General features: G+C 37.3%; 1 non-coding gene across 1 annotated transcript; it reads right to left on the reverse strand.

Annotated features, from left to right (window-relative positions):
* Positions 1 to 499: 499 nt before the first annotated feature.
* Positions 500 to 606, reverse strand: LOC141654514 (small nucleolar RNA R71). Its single transcript, XR_012548072.1, has one exon. It is a non-coding gene; the product is annotated as a small nucleolar RNA R71 (small nucleolar RNA).
* Positions 607 to 13962: the final 13356 nt, after the last annotated feature.

Consider the following 13962-nt stretch of genomic DNA (forward strand, 5'->3'; position numbering starts at 1 on the left):
CACCCACCCAACCTATCATTGAAACCTCAACTCAACAACATCATTGATTCTCCACTAGAAAACCCATTTTACAATATTCAATTCCCTAACACACCACCTCAAACACCACCTCCATATATACCAATACCACAACCACAAATGGCGGCTTTACGTGACCACAACCACCCCAACCACAATGATGCTTGCAATCCCATTAACTTTGGCACCTTGGCCCCAAACAACTTCGAAATGCATCCGGCTCAAGTTGGCTTGATTTAGAAGGATAGTTTCGGTGTGCATATTGATGAAGATGCTCATGCCCATCTAAGGAAGTTCAAGAACAAAGCTGCCATGATGAAGTGGAATGAAGTATCCGAAGAAAAGATTGATGTCGTTCCCATTTTCTCTAACGGACAAAGCGGATCGTTGGTTGAATGTGCACCCTCCAAACACATTTACTACATGGGATGCCTTAGCCATGGCGTTCCTAGCCAAGTATTATCCGTCATCAAAGACCGCTATGCTCCGGAATGAGATAACTACATTCCAACAAGAAGATGGGGAATCTCTAGGGGAAGCATGGGATAGATATCAAGACTTGATTGCTAGTTGCCCACACCACGGGATACCGGCGTGGTATGTTACACAAAATTTCTTCCAAACTTTACTCCCAAGAACCAAGGAAATGGCGAATGCCTCCGCGAGAGGGGGGTTCGATCATTTGGGTGATGAAGAGGGCACGACTCTAATCAAGTAAATGGTGGACTCGGAGTCCAATTATGCTTCAAGGGGCAATATGCTAAGGAGGCATAGCCAATATCCCAAGGAAAACTTTTCCAATGCAAATGCTGAGACCAATGCCAAGCTTGACCTTCTCACCATGAAATTCGAGCAAATGCAAAGAAATCAAGTGCATCAAGCTAGTGCATCCCATGGTACACTCATGGAGGAGGTAATCCAAAATGCTTCTTGTGAGCTATGTGGGGGTAATGGTCACACTTTTGATGTGTGTGGCAACAACACCTATAATGTGGGGGTATGAAGACAACATTCAAGATGTTAATGCTTTTCAAAGCTACAACAACAATATGAGGCCACCACGACCACTCTACAACAACCCAAACACATACAACCCAAACACAAATTTCTATCATCCGGATTTAAAAAAATCACCCAAACTTTAGCTACAAGAGCACAAACATTCAAAACCCACAATACCTCCAAACACAAATGCCAAACACCAATCCACCCGAGTTTTCTCAACCTAGGGGTGGATATCCAAACCAAAGGAACAATGCCGGCAACCAAAATCAATGGCCAAACGACAACCAAAACCAAATTTTTTAGGAACCAACCTCATGGGTACCAAGATTTTGGTGGTAACCAAAACAACCAAGGTTTCTATCAAGGCAATCAAAGCAACCAAGCTAACCAAGAGTTTGGCCAAGGGTTTGTTCAAGGCTTTCAAGAGCAAGGGCAAGGATCCAACTTCAACAATCAAGGTCCTAGGGGGAACTACCAAGGGGGACACAACAACAACAACAACAACAACAACAACAACAACAACAACAACAACAACAACAACAACAACAACAACAACAACAACAACAACAACAACAACAACAACAACAACAACAACAACAACAACAACAACAACAACAACAACAACAACAACAACAACAACAACAACAACAACAACAACAACAACAACAACAACAACAACAACAACAACAACAACAATAATCTGTAGATACCTCATTTATGCACCTCCCGCAAACCACCCGGTGATGATTGGGCCGCATGTTTGGTACACGGAACGATTTGTGACAGTTCATAAGTTTATCGTCAAGTGATCGCTCAAACACTTGTGTCTACCTCATAGTAGTCATGTACGCGCCGATACGGTCGTTTTGATAGTAATTAGAGTACATTTGGAGACCGGGTCAAAAACCGTCTTCATTTTCTAATAACCGTTTAAAATGCCGAGTCAGAATGTTCTGGAATGTTCCGGATATTTCTATTCCATATTTTCCAATCCTTTAATCTTTGGTAAAATATATCCCGAAATTATCATATAAAATATTAAGGAAATAAGATTAATCCGCTATTCCATAATAGAAACACGGAAATCTTTCTTCCGCAGGAGGAAACCACTGAGGAAAAGACGCAGCAGGTGTTGCGCCTCTTCCAAGAGAAGCAGTGCTTGCTGCGCCTCTTCCTCAGTCTTTTTCTGCGTATTTTTTTGTATCTTTTCGAGATTCACTTCCAAAGTTTCTCCGAAAACCCTAATTTCCGTCGTGTGATTAGTATAAATAGAGACCTTCGGTCTCACATATTTCTCACGCGAGTGTCCGCCCTTCTCTTCTCCCTTTGCATTCTAGACCACGTTCTTACTTTTTGGCGTCTACGTGCTTGAACTTTCGACCACGTAAGCTCGGATCTTTCTGAGTACCAGCCTCGTTTTGCATGACCGACCAATTTGACCAACTCCACATCAATCAACTTAATCAATCTGTTTAATTCCTCTAAGAGGGCACTTTCGTCGTACATTCGAGTCGAGCATCACTAAACGTTAACTTAGTTCATCTCGTTTCGTCAAACATGTAAGTCAGAGGGTGTAAATCCTTCTTTTAATTATTGTTCTTTATTTTTGTAATCACTATTGTAAGATTTATGTCGAAAATAGGCTTAAAACCGATTTATAAAACCTTATTTCAAACCCTTTTTTCGGATTAACAGGAGACCAACGTCGAGAAAGGAAGCAGCAACTGCTGCGCCTCTTCGAATGGACGCAGCACCTGCTGCGCCTCTTCCTGAGGCTGCCGCAGTTCCTGCTTCCTTTCTTCTTCCTTCGTCTTTTGTTCGTCTTATTGTTTTTGTTTTGTTATCAATTGTTCATATTTCTTTTAACACGATAATTTGAGTATGATAATTTTAACATGTAACTCATTAATATTTAATTCATCATTAAATTCCCGACTTAAATCCCTTATAATTCATATTTGCGGGTTTTCGTCATTCAAATCAATTCGGATTTTTAGAGGTTCGATTCATCCATATTGAGTCTCTGGAATTCATCTTTGATATATTTTCATTCGTTATTTATCGTTGCTATCATTAGTTCGTCATTAATAACCTGTTTAATAATTAATTTGTTTAGTTTGTTTAATTCTCATAATTAACCTAATTAATCTTGTAAATAATTCATCCTAATTAGTTTTTATCCATGTTTTATCGTTTTTATGACCTCAATCACATGTAAATAATCTGTTAAACCACTTCCATCCGAGTCAAATAATATAATCAAGCATTAAAATCACCAATGAATATTAACGATTTGCAATTCCGGCTTCACAGCCAGAACTGAGCTCAGGAACAGACGCAGCGTCTGCTGCGCCTCTTCCAAAGGACGCAGCTCTACTGCGCCTGTTCCTGGTTGAGTTCTATCTCTGAACTCCCGTTTCGGCTTTGACCTAGTTTATTAGTTTACGTATTTAATTTACTATTAATCGTATTATCACCTAATCTGTTTGTTTATTTATTTATTCTTTCTTTTCTAAAATTATTCGTTTTAAATGTATTTTCGACGTAAATCAATTAATCCAATGTAATTATTGTAATTTTCTTTATTGTATTTTTATTGTATTTCTTTTATCGTAATGCTTGTATGCTCTCACATGTAAATATGTAATCGATCTTAAATTTCTACTTCGACTCAATTGCATGTTAAATTACGTGATAACCGACTTAGTATTAATTCTCACATGCTAGGATTAATCTAATGAATGTTGCATTGCATGCATATAATCGACAACATATCGAGTATAGATAATTTCTCTAATCATTAGTAGAGGCCGCTATCGAGGCGGGCGGGATTAGGTGTTCGATCAAAAGAGCTTCCTAATACGTATCCTCATCCCTTACTCCAGATCTCTGTGAACATCTGTGTTCATTGGCATCCACGAGAGTCATTCTAGACATAGAATGCTAAGGGTAACGAGTTCTTGGTGTTCATGTCACTACTTTGTGTCTTGACATGGCACGAGGTATTCGAACGGTTTCCAATTTTTCACAATAAATTGGCGGCGACTCCACAAATGCACAAGAAAAGCTTGCTCGCTTTTCGCCCCGTGGGCCCGCATCCACACAATCAAGGTCCCAACAATAGAAATGATTATGGATTCCCTTTACCCTTAACTAATCAACCACATCAAGAGCCTTCCATGGAATCCCAATTTGGTGAGTTAATGAAAGTGGTGAAGAGTATGCAAATATCTCAACACCAAGACATTATAAACTTCAAGAAAGACATGGAAGCTTGGTTGGCGTCTCATGCTCTTGCCAACCCTCAAAGGCCGTCGGGTGGCTTCCTAGCCTAAGGCCAAAGCTCAAAAGACGCTTCCGCAAATCATCAAGCACATGCGGCAGTCTTATGGAGTGAGGTTGAGCTTGAAGACCCATAAAAGGACCTTGAAATTGAAGTGGATGCGGATCCCAAAAGAAAGCGGTTGGAAATGAATGGTGGTGGGGAAAGTCCACCAATGACTCCATCAGCAAGGGTAAGTGAAGCCAAAAAAAGGAAGACTACAAGTGAAGGATCTAAGGGAAAAGCTCCTCAAGAAGTTCATGAGGATATATTGGTTGAAGAACTCCCTTACGAAAGGAAGGTTGGTGATGAAGCTAGAGAGGAAGCCCTCGTATAACCTTCAACTAAGGTAACAAGCAAAGCCACTTCATCCAAGGTTTCCCCTAATTCTCAACTTGTCACTAACATCCTTTATCCAACTAGAGCTTTGAGGTCTAGAGAAAACTTCAAGTACACCAAATTTGCGAAATGTTAGAAAAACTTGAAGTAACTCTACCCTTCACCGAAATAATATTGAACATGCCAACATACACCAAGTTTTTAAAGGACATCTTGACAAAGAAAATAACCTTGGATGACCAACAAATTATGGCAATGGAAGAAGAGTGTAGTGCTCTTCTTCTCAACAAGATGCCACTTAAACTTGGTGACCCGGGGAGCTTTTCAATTCCTTGTGTGGTTGGTGGTGTCCCAATATCATGGGCTCTATGTGATTTGGGAGCAAGTGTGAGTGTTCTTTCTCTAAAAGATGCAAAGAAAATTGGTATTCGCAATCTTGACCCTACTACTATGACTCTCCAATTGGCGGATAGGTCCGTCATGCGCCCTTTGGGGGTACTTGAGGACATACCCGTCAAAGTTGGAAATTATTTAATCTCGACCGACTTTGTAGTCCTTGACATCCCTGAGGATAGCCATACCCCCATCATCCTAGGTAGACCATTCTTGGCTAGCGGAGGAGTGCTAATTGATGTGAGAGATGGGCGGCTAACCTTCCAGGTAGAAGGAGACAAAGTTGAATTTAATCTTCCAAATCTTAAGAAAGGACCCAAAGTTGACCGAGCATGTACAATTGAGGTGATTGATGAAGTGGTTGAAGAGGTGGCTCGGGAAGAGTCAGAGATGGAGGAAGCCTTCCAAATCTCCCTTCATGACGAAGAAATGGAAGAAGACCATAAGGTCGATGATGAGCTATTTGAGAAGGTCGAGGGATTGCTCCCTCCTAAGGTACAACTAAAACCCTTACCTCTCTCACTTAAGTATGCCTTTCTAGGTGAGGGAGAGACTTATCCCGTGATAATCAATGTCAACCTTAGTGAGCCTCAAGAACAAAAACTTTTAAAAGTCTTGAAAACTCACAAAAGCTCGCTAGGGTATAACCTTGATGATGTCAAGGGATTGAGTCCAAACTTGTGCATGCACCGGATCGTTTTAGATGAAGGAAGTCAAACTAAGGTTGAAGGTTTAAGGAGAATAAACCCCAAAATGGCCGAAGTTGTGAAAAATGTGGTTTTAAAGTTGCTAGAAGCGGGGATTATTTACCAAATCACGGATAGTAAGTGGGTGAGTCCCATCCATGTAGTGTCCAAGAAAGGTGGGGTAATTATGGTAGAGCAAGAGGATGGGACTCACATGCGTACTCGTCTGGTGACCGGGTGACAGATGTACATTGATTATAGAAAACTAAGTGCCGCCACCCTCAAGGACTACTTCCCCATCCCTTTCATCGGTCAAATGCTTGAAAGGCTAGCGGGGCACGCCTACTATTGTTTCCTCGATGGGTACTCCAGATTTTTTCAAATCTCAATCCATCCGAAAGACCAAGATAAAACGACATTTACGTGCCCCATAGGAGTGTATGCGTACCGTAGAATGCCTTTGAGTTGTGTAATGCACCCGACACCTTTCAAAAGTGTATGATGACTATTTTCTCGGACTTCCTTGAGAAGAGTATGGAAGTTTTCATGGATGACTTTAGTGTTCATAGAGACTCTTTTGACCACGGCCTAGTGAATTTATCTAATGTTTTAAAGAGATGTGAAGAGCACAATTTGGTTTTAAATTCGGAGAAATACCCTTTCATGGTGGAAGAAGGGATTGTGCTCGGTCATATCATTTCCAAGAGGGGCATTGAGGTCGATGGGGTGAAAAAGTATATGATGATGTGTATATAAATTTATCGCAATTTTTTTCACAGTTTATTATTATATATTACCACAATATATTTACAATTTCGACAATTTACCACAATTTTCCCACGATTTATTAATATTTTATGATGACTATTGTTAATTTTATTATTAATATCTTAGCAAGAACTAGTGTTATTATTTTCTCGTAATTCATATTTTGTTTCTTTTTTATTAAATTTATTAATGACTTATAAATATTACGCATTACGTCTCTAAATTAACAGATTTGGACACGGTAAGTAGTGACACCATCACATATGCTAATGATGGTCTCTTTCTTATTTAACTTATGGTCGACCTACCGATCGAAAATACGAGCGATACACATTGTTTGGTACCGTCATCGTGCATTAAATCACCTGATCGACCAACTACACAATTACTAAACAAAATAACACTCTTTACTTTGCTAAAACGGTTTTCAACCGAGTTTTCCGACCTAACAAGTTTTTACACTTCCGTCGATTTCTCGCCAACAGCCTAGCATGTAAGTATGGGGTGTAATTAATCCTCTTCTTTCATGTCCTTTTATTTGTTTTATGACCTTAACATGCTAAAACATGCATAACATGGTCCAAAATATGGATTGAATGAGCCAAAACCGAGTTTTGACCTGAAACAGGAGCCCCTAGTCACAAATAGGTGGCTCGCGCCTATACTAGTTGTGTCCATGTCAGAACTCAAACGTGTTTGAGTTCATTCTTTACATTTTCATTTCATTTTACAATCGGTTTTTACCGTTTCAAATCATTTTTTATGATAAATCTTTTTGACCATAAATTATGTCCACCCTTGGTTCTTTATACCATGATGGTTTAATCCGTGTTTCGGTGATGATATTTGGTTAATTACATTTTAAAAAGTATTTTAAAACCTTTTATTCATTTGTTTACATTTTCAAAAACAACCATATTAGTCATACATGCATAATCATCCTTGGTTCTACATACCATGTCGGTTTAACTCGAGTACGATGGTAAACATTGACTAATTAGAAAACAATGAACTTAACACAATTAGTTCATAATAAACATTTTTACATCTATTTTCACAAAACTATTCATGTCAAGCTTGCAAAACCAAACCCGACATCGAATATTATCAACACAATGATGATTATTCAAGTCCCGTTCTTCATATTAGCACAAAAGCGGTCTAAACGACCTTTTCAACAAAGACGGGTTCAAATACCCTTTTACAAACAATTTCATAAACATTTTTAACAACCAGAAGACACCTCTTTAGGTCGTCTGCTGCCTCGCGCCTAAACAGGCCATCTGATTTCCAGTTTTCAAACCTGGCAGGCTCTTTTACATCGTCCTAAGGCTCGCGCCTCAATTGGCTGCCTGATGCAGGTCCTGTTTCCTTTCCAGCACTCGTCTAGGACGATCCCGACTTCGGTTAACCCGAATATACGACGGATAAGATTGACAAGTCCACATTTTACTTACAAAATGTTTTTCTAAGACAAATGGATCACGTTATCACCATAAACCTAACTCGGTAAATGGATGTTTAATTTTCGTCTTGCATGCAAATCAATACTAAATCAAACATGACATCAATTACTTGATATTTGGATAAACAACCGACATAGTAAACTTCACATGTTAGGTTTAAACTTGTGGATGCGTATTCATGCATTTACCCGTTTTATCAATTTTTGCATTCAACCAACCAAGATCGATCGTCAGTAGAGGACGCTACCACGGGCGGGATTGGGTGTCCGACTAAAGGGCTTCCCAATAGGTACTTTCACCTCTTACTCAGAAACTTTCGATAGTTGACGACCTTATCCAGGGTGAACGAGAGTCATTCTAGAGATAGGATGCTAAAGAGGGACGATTCCTTATCTTTAGTACCTATGTCAAACACCGCTTTTTACCTTGATTGACCTAGGTATGAAGTGGATTCGAACGGTTTCCAAGCATCCCATACTTGCTTGGTGGCGACTCCGAACATCTCTAACATCGTTTCGAGACCCTTGCCCAGACGAAACCAACCGATCTAAAACACTCCGGTCGAATGCATTTTTACGCCACCGAGCGTGACTTTCCGACGGATGCATGTCCACAGATTGGCTTGGCGTGTAGGTGGGCCCATGTCCACAGTAGAAAATGAAGCATTCGGTAGCTTTTTCCCGTCAAGTTAGCAATCACCAAAGTTCACAGACTAAAGGAAACAAGATTTGACCATAGAGGGGCATTTTGGAAAATCCCGAGCATGAAGAAACCAACTTTGGACAAATAAAGAAATGAAGCCCATGAAGTTAAAGAAGCAAAGCTTCAAATCCCATTATGTGCAATAAGTCGAGGAAATTAAGAGGCATTGAGACGGGTCTTTGGATTCCTTATGCCAATTAATCATGAATTAAAGAGGAAAATCGGATTACCACGTCCCTGATCGGGGTTGGGTGTCCCCGATCGGGGTGACCCTCATTTATGTCATTTACGTTTTATCCTCTAAGTCCTATATAAAGGGTGTCGAACCCGTTATTTAGGATATACTTTCTTACGCTTAAGCACACATCTATTTCAGTTTTCAGAATAGTTTAGATTTCCTTTAAGCATTTCCTTATTGTTCTAAACAATTCCTTTAAGCATTTCCTTATTGTTCTAAACAATTTCTTTTAGCAATTTCAAGTTATAATTCAAGTTTTCCTTGCAAGTTATTTGGGTTTAATTTGTGTTCTCTTTATTCAAGTTCCATTTCCATTTGTTATGGTGATCTCATTTCTAGTATTATTTCGTTAACTTATTCATCATTTTCATTGTTACATTGTTTTTCATTATCGTCATTAGCATTTTCATATTGTATTGGTTTATTACGTTACATTTTCATTATTAAGTTATCGTCATAATAGTTTTTCTCTAGCATTTTCATATATATACTCCATCATAGTCATTTTGCTAATCACATGTTATTACCATTCTTTAATTATTCTATTAAGCATTATTTCTAATATTTATGTTATTATTATTTAGGATCATCTTTATTCTCAAATACTCAATTAGTTATAATTTTATTATCGTAATGTCTATCATATCATATGCTATTAGTTTAGTTTTCAATATATGTGAGTAGTTCATTTGTCTAGGGATTAGGGGAGTCATACATAAATAGTACTTGTATGTAAATATTGAATTAGAACGATGCTATAATATCGATTAAAAGTTTCTATCACATGCTTGTATTGTTTTGCTAATCTTTGGTTATTGATCACAATCTTAGATTAAATTTGTTAATTCACTTTAAAAGTCGAGAGGCACGAAATTGAATTAGACTAAGCATGTTTTAGTAGACCGATCTAGTAATAGCGATAGCTCGCTAGAACCCGTTCTGTGGTTGACAATAAAGCCGAGAGGTGGTTGTCATTAGACCTAAACAATTATCGTTATTATCAATTCCTAGTTTGACATGAGCATTTACATATTTGCAAGTGTGACCCGATTCCCCTAGACTCTTTTATTTTTATTGATTTTACATTATTTTATCTCAAGTTTCACGAATCAAACCAAACACAAATCGTAACCGACCTTGATAGAATTCTATTCATAGCATTTCACTACGCAACTCCCGTCTCCTTGTGTTCGACCCCTACTTTACTACATTCATTTGTTAGCCAAGTGTGGGGTATTTTTATTAGGTGTAGATAGCCTATTAATTATCTATTTCTTTCAACTTATGAGTTAAAGTAGCAACTTCATTACTTTTAATTCGATAGCATCATGTGTTTTGCCATTTGATCCCAAAGTATTTTTTGCAAGAGTTTCTTGTTCTAGAGTTGTAGTAGTACTTTTTACAACTTTAAAACTAAGTTTTTTATACTTGGCTTTCAAAAGGTACTGCTCAGCAGTATCAAGAAGTTGTTCTTTAATACTTTCAAACTCCAAATTTATTTCGTAGAGATCATCTAGCATTTCTATAAAGAGCTTAAGTCTTTCTTAAATAATTAATTAATCGTGTTTAACAATGTTTAACGATTGTCATATGTTAAACAAACGTAATTATGACATGTTTTATAATGTTTTACTCCCTCCTATTCACCATTTTCTTCCCTATTTCCTTAAACGAATTATTCAGGTTTTCTTCCCTATTTCCTTATTTGGACATATAATGTTCATAACTTGACAAAACTACCCCTCCTCACTTACACTCCCAAAAGAAAAAAAAACTCGACTCTCTTCCTCACCAACCACCACCGCCACAACAATACCACCACCGCAACACCATCGCCTACCCACCACTAACGCCAACCAACCCTCACGTCGCCATGACAACCACACCGCCACCAATGCCTACGCACCACCACGACAACACCATCGCCTACCACCACAATAATAACCACCGCCGCCTACCACCAACACCACTGCCATCACCGTCTACCCGCCACCTTTTTCCTCTCCACCACCCGACCACCGCCCTCCTCTCCTCTGCCGTCGTCCTTTCTTTCTTTTTATTTTTTCTTCAGATCTGCACTACCGCCTCCCTCCTCTCCTCTGCCACGGCCGCCATAACCTCAACCGCCCTCACTCACCACAGATTATCCTCCTTTCTTTTCTTTTCTTTTTTCCCCTTCAGATCTGCCGTCTACCTCTATCCGCCGCCTTCCTCCTCTACTGCGGTTGTTGGGCGTGGTTGTTAATGTCGTAAGGTGGGGTGAGAGGTTCGTAGTGGAGGTGGTGATAGAAGTGAGGGTGAGTTTTTCTGATAATCATAAATAGGGGTTGGATTATATGGGGGTAGTTAGGTAATTTTTGGATTTTCTTAATTCCTCCCCTCAAACTAACGGGGAAGAAAAAGAAGAATAGGAGAGAGTATGTTTTTAAGTAATAGTGCCTTAATCTATGTACTTACTTAAATTGTGTAATATTATTATTTTAGCAAAGATGAGTTTTTCAAGATTTGAGATTGTCTACTAATGACTTGGCAATGAGGTGGCAAAGAACAAACCCAAAAACCATTAAAACATTGTGGTCGCTCTTATTATTTGAACTCATTAGTCGCGGTTACGCCATAGTTGATACTCCATACTCCCTCAATCTCCCCAACTAACTTCATTTTTAAAATAAAAAAAACATAAAATGAAGTCCCACTTTTAGGTAGCAGTTACCACAATCATATTCACTTTAAGTGTTATATATATAGTGTTAAGTTTAGTGAATATGACAATATTGTTTAATGAATATGTGCTATATAGTGCAATATTCACGATGTGACACTATAATATTCACTTTCAGTTTAGTGAATATGACAGTGTCGTTTGATGACTATGTTTTATGTAGTCCTATATTCACCACATGACTCCATTATATTTACTTTCAGTTTAGTAAATATGGCATTATTGTAGTTTTATTAATAATGTGTATTATTATCTAGTGTGATATTCACCACATGACACTATTATATCCACCATGTAACATTATTATATTTATTTGTTCAAATAAATTGAACAATGATCATGAATATATTATTTCATATCAAAACCGCATAATACAAAATAATTTAGAAGAATAAAAATAATTATATTATATGATATGATATTAATATCTCATTATTATGATTATGTCAATTACGTGATATTGAATTTGTGAGTAAAGTTAAAATAAATATCAAAATAAATCAAATATGATCTCTACTTGTAGAAGAATAAAATTATGAATAATATTGTATTTATTTTATTATTTTCTAATGTATAATTTTTTTTTAAAAAAAATAATGGTGAGAGAGTACCGTGCATCATAATGCACCATACTCGTGGGTTAATGTAGACCCGACAAAATCAACTTGATCCGATTGACCTGATCTGTAAAGCCTGACCCGAGACCTGAAATTGACCGAACTACAACACCAGAATGTGACCCAAACTGGTCCGAAAATGACCCGGGCTTTCTTGACCCGTAATGGGCCCGACCCAAAATGACCCGACTGAACACAACCAACCCAAAAAGGACCTGACAAAACATAACTTTAATTGACCCAAAAAGCACAAATAGGATTATACATCATGTTGTACAGAAGCATTGTACATCAGGCACATATAACATATAATTAACAATCTATAGCCCATTAAAAAAAATTAAAAATTTTACTTCAACAACGTAAAACTTAACGTACTGTAGTTCTCTCTTTAGCAAAAGTTCCCCTTTCCCCCAAATTTGATCTTATATAATATTTCAATGTCTATAAACTCGTAAATAGTACGCACATGAATAATACGAGTTATTATTATATACAAAAAAAAATATGAGCTTAAAAATTCAAGTTAAAAAGAATACGAGCTATTATGAGAAGAATACGAGCTACTTTGAAAAGAACACGAGCTTGAACTAAATTGTAATGTATGGAAAATATACGAGTTATTAAGAAAAGAGTATGATTTATTATAAAAAGAATTCGAGTTAAATTTTATATATTGTGCTTTCAAAAAAACACGACCAAATAATGTTTCGATGTTATCGTATTTCATAACTAAATGTCTATGAACTCATAAATTGTACGCACATAAAGAATACGAGCTATTTTTTTTAAAAAAAAATGAGGTAATAAGAATACGAGCTATTATGAGAAGAAAGTGAGCTATTATACAAAGAACACGAGCTTGAACTAAATTGTAATGTATGAAAAGAATACGAGTTATTAAGAAAAGAATATGAGTTATTATGAAAAGAATTCGAGCTTAAATTTATAGGAAATATAGTTTAAAAAAACAAGACCTAATTCAAACAGATTTGTAAGATGAGATTCCATTATTTATATAATCTAAATCCCGATAAAAACTCTATTGATTATTTCATGCTCCTTCAAAGTTTTTTTTTCCATTGATGATGATACCTTTTGATGTTTCATCTGCCGTTGAAGCTTCTCTCACCGTGATGGTAAAAATCAATTAAATTCATATTGATTCTGATTGAAGAATGGGAGATATAATAGTTGTTAAAATAATTTAAAAGGAGAAGATTAGTTAACTACATAATGGAGGAAGATGGAGATCAAAATATAGAAGCAGTTAGAGAGAGAAAGGAGTTGAATTGAATTACGTAGTCTTGGTTTTAGGGTTTAACATATAAAAGTAGTTGAGGAAGACTAAAATAACCAGTATTGTACATCCACTTGTATAGTCCATAAACTGCCCAAAAAGACTTGCAGTGACTTTTTTTATCTTAATCATTGACCAAAAAAAATATCGAAAAAGACGCAAAACCCGAAATAACCCGAATTAACTCGAAAAAAAAAAAGAGAAACTTGAACTAACCCGATTAGAATTGGCCCGACCCAAGCCCAACCCAACTGGCCGTTTGCCAGGTTTAGGTGCATCATGCATTGTATAATTTTCCCTAGTTCAGCCCGGCCAAACAACCAGATTGGTAAAAAAACTAGGTGTTTAATGACAAATTGGTAAATAAACTCTTCAAAGCGACAAAT

Source organism: Silene latifolia, chromosome 4, assembly GCF_048544455.1.
Source record: "Silene latifolia isolate original U9 population chromosome 4, ASM4854445v1, whole genome shotgun sequence".
Lineage (NCBI taxonomy): Eukaryota > Viridiplantae > Streptophyta > Magnoliopsida > Caryophyllales > Caryophyllaceae > Silene > Silene latifolia.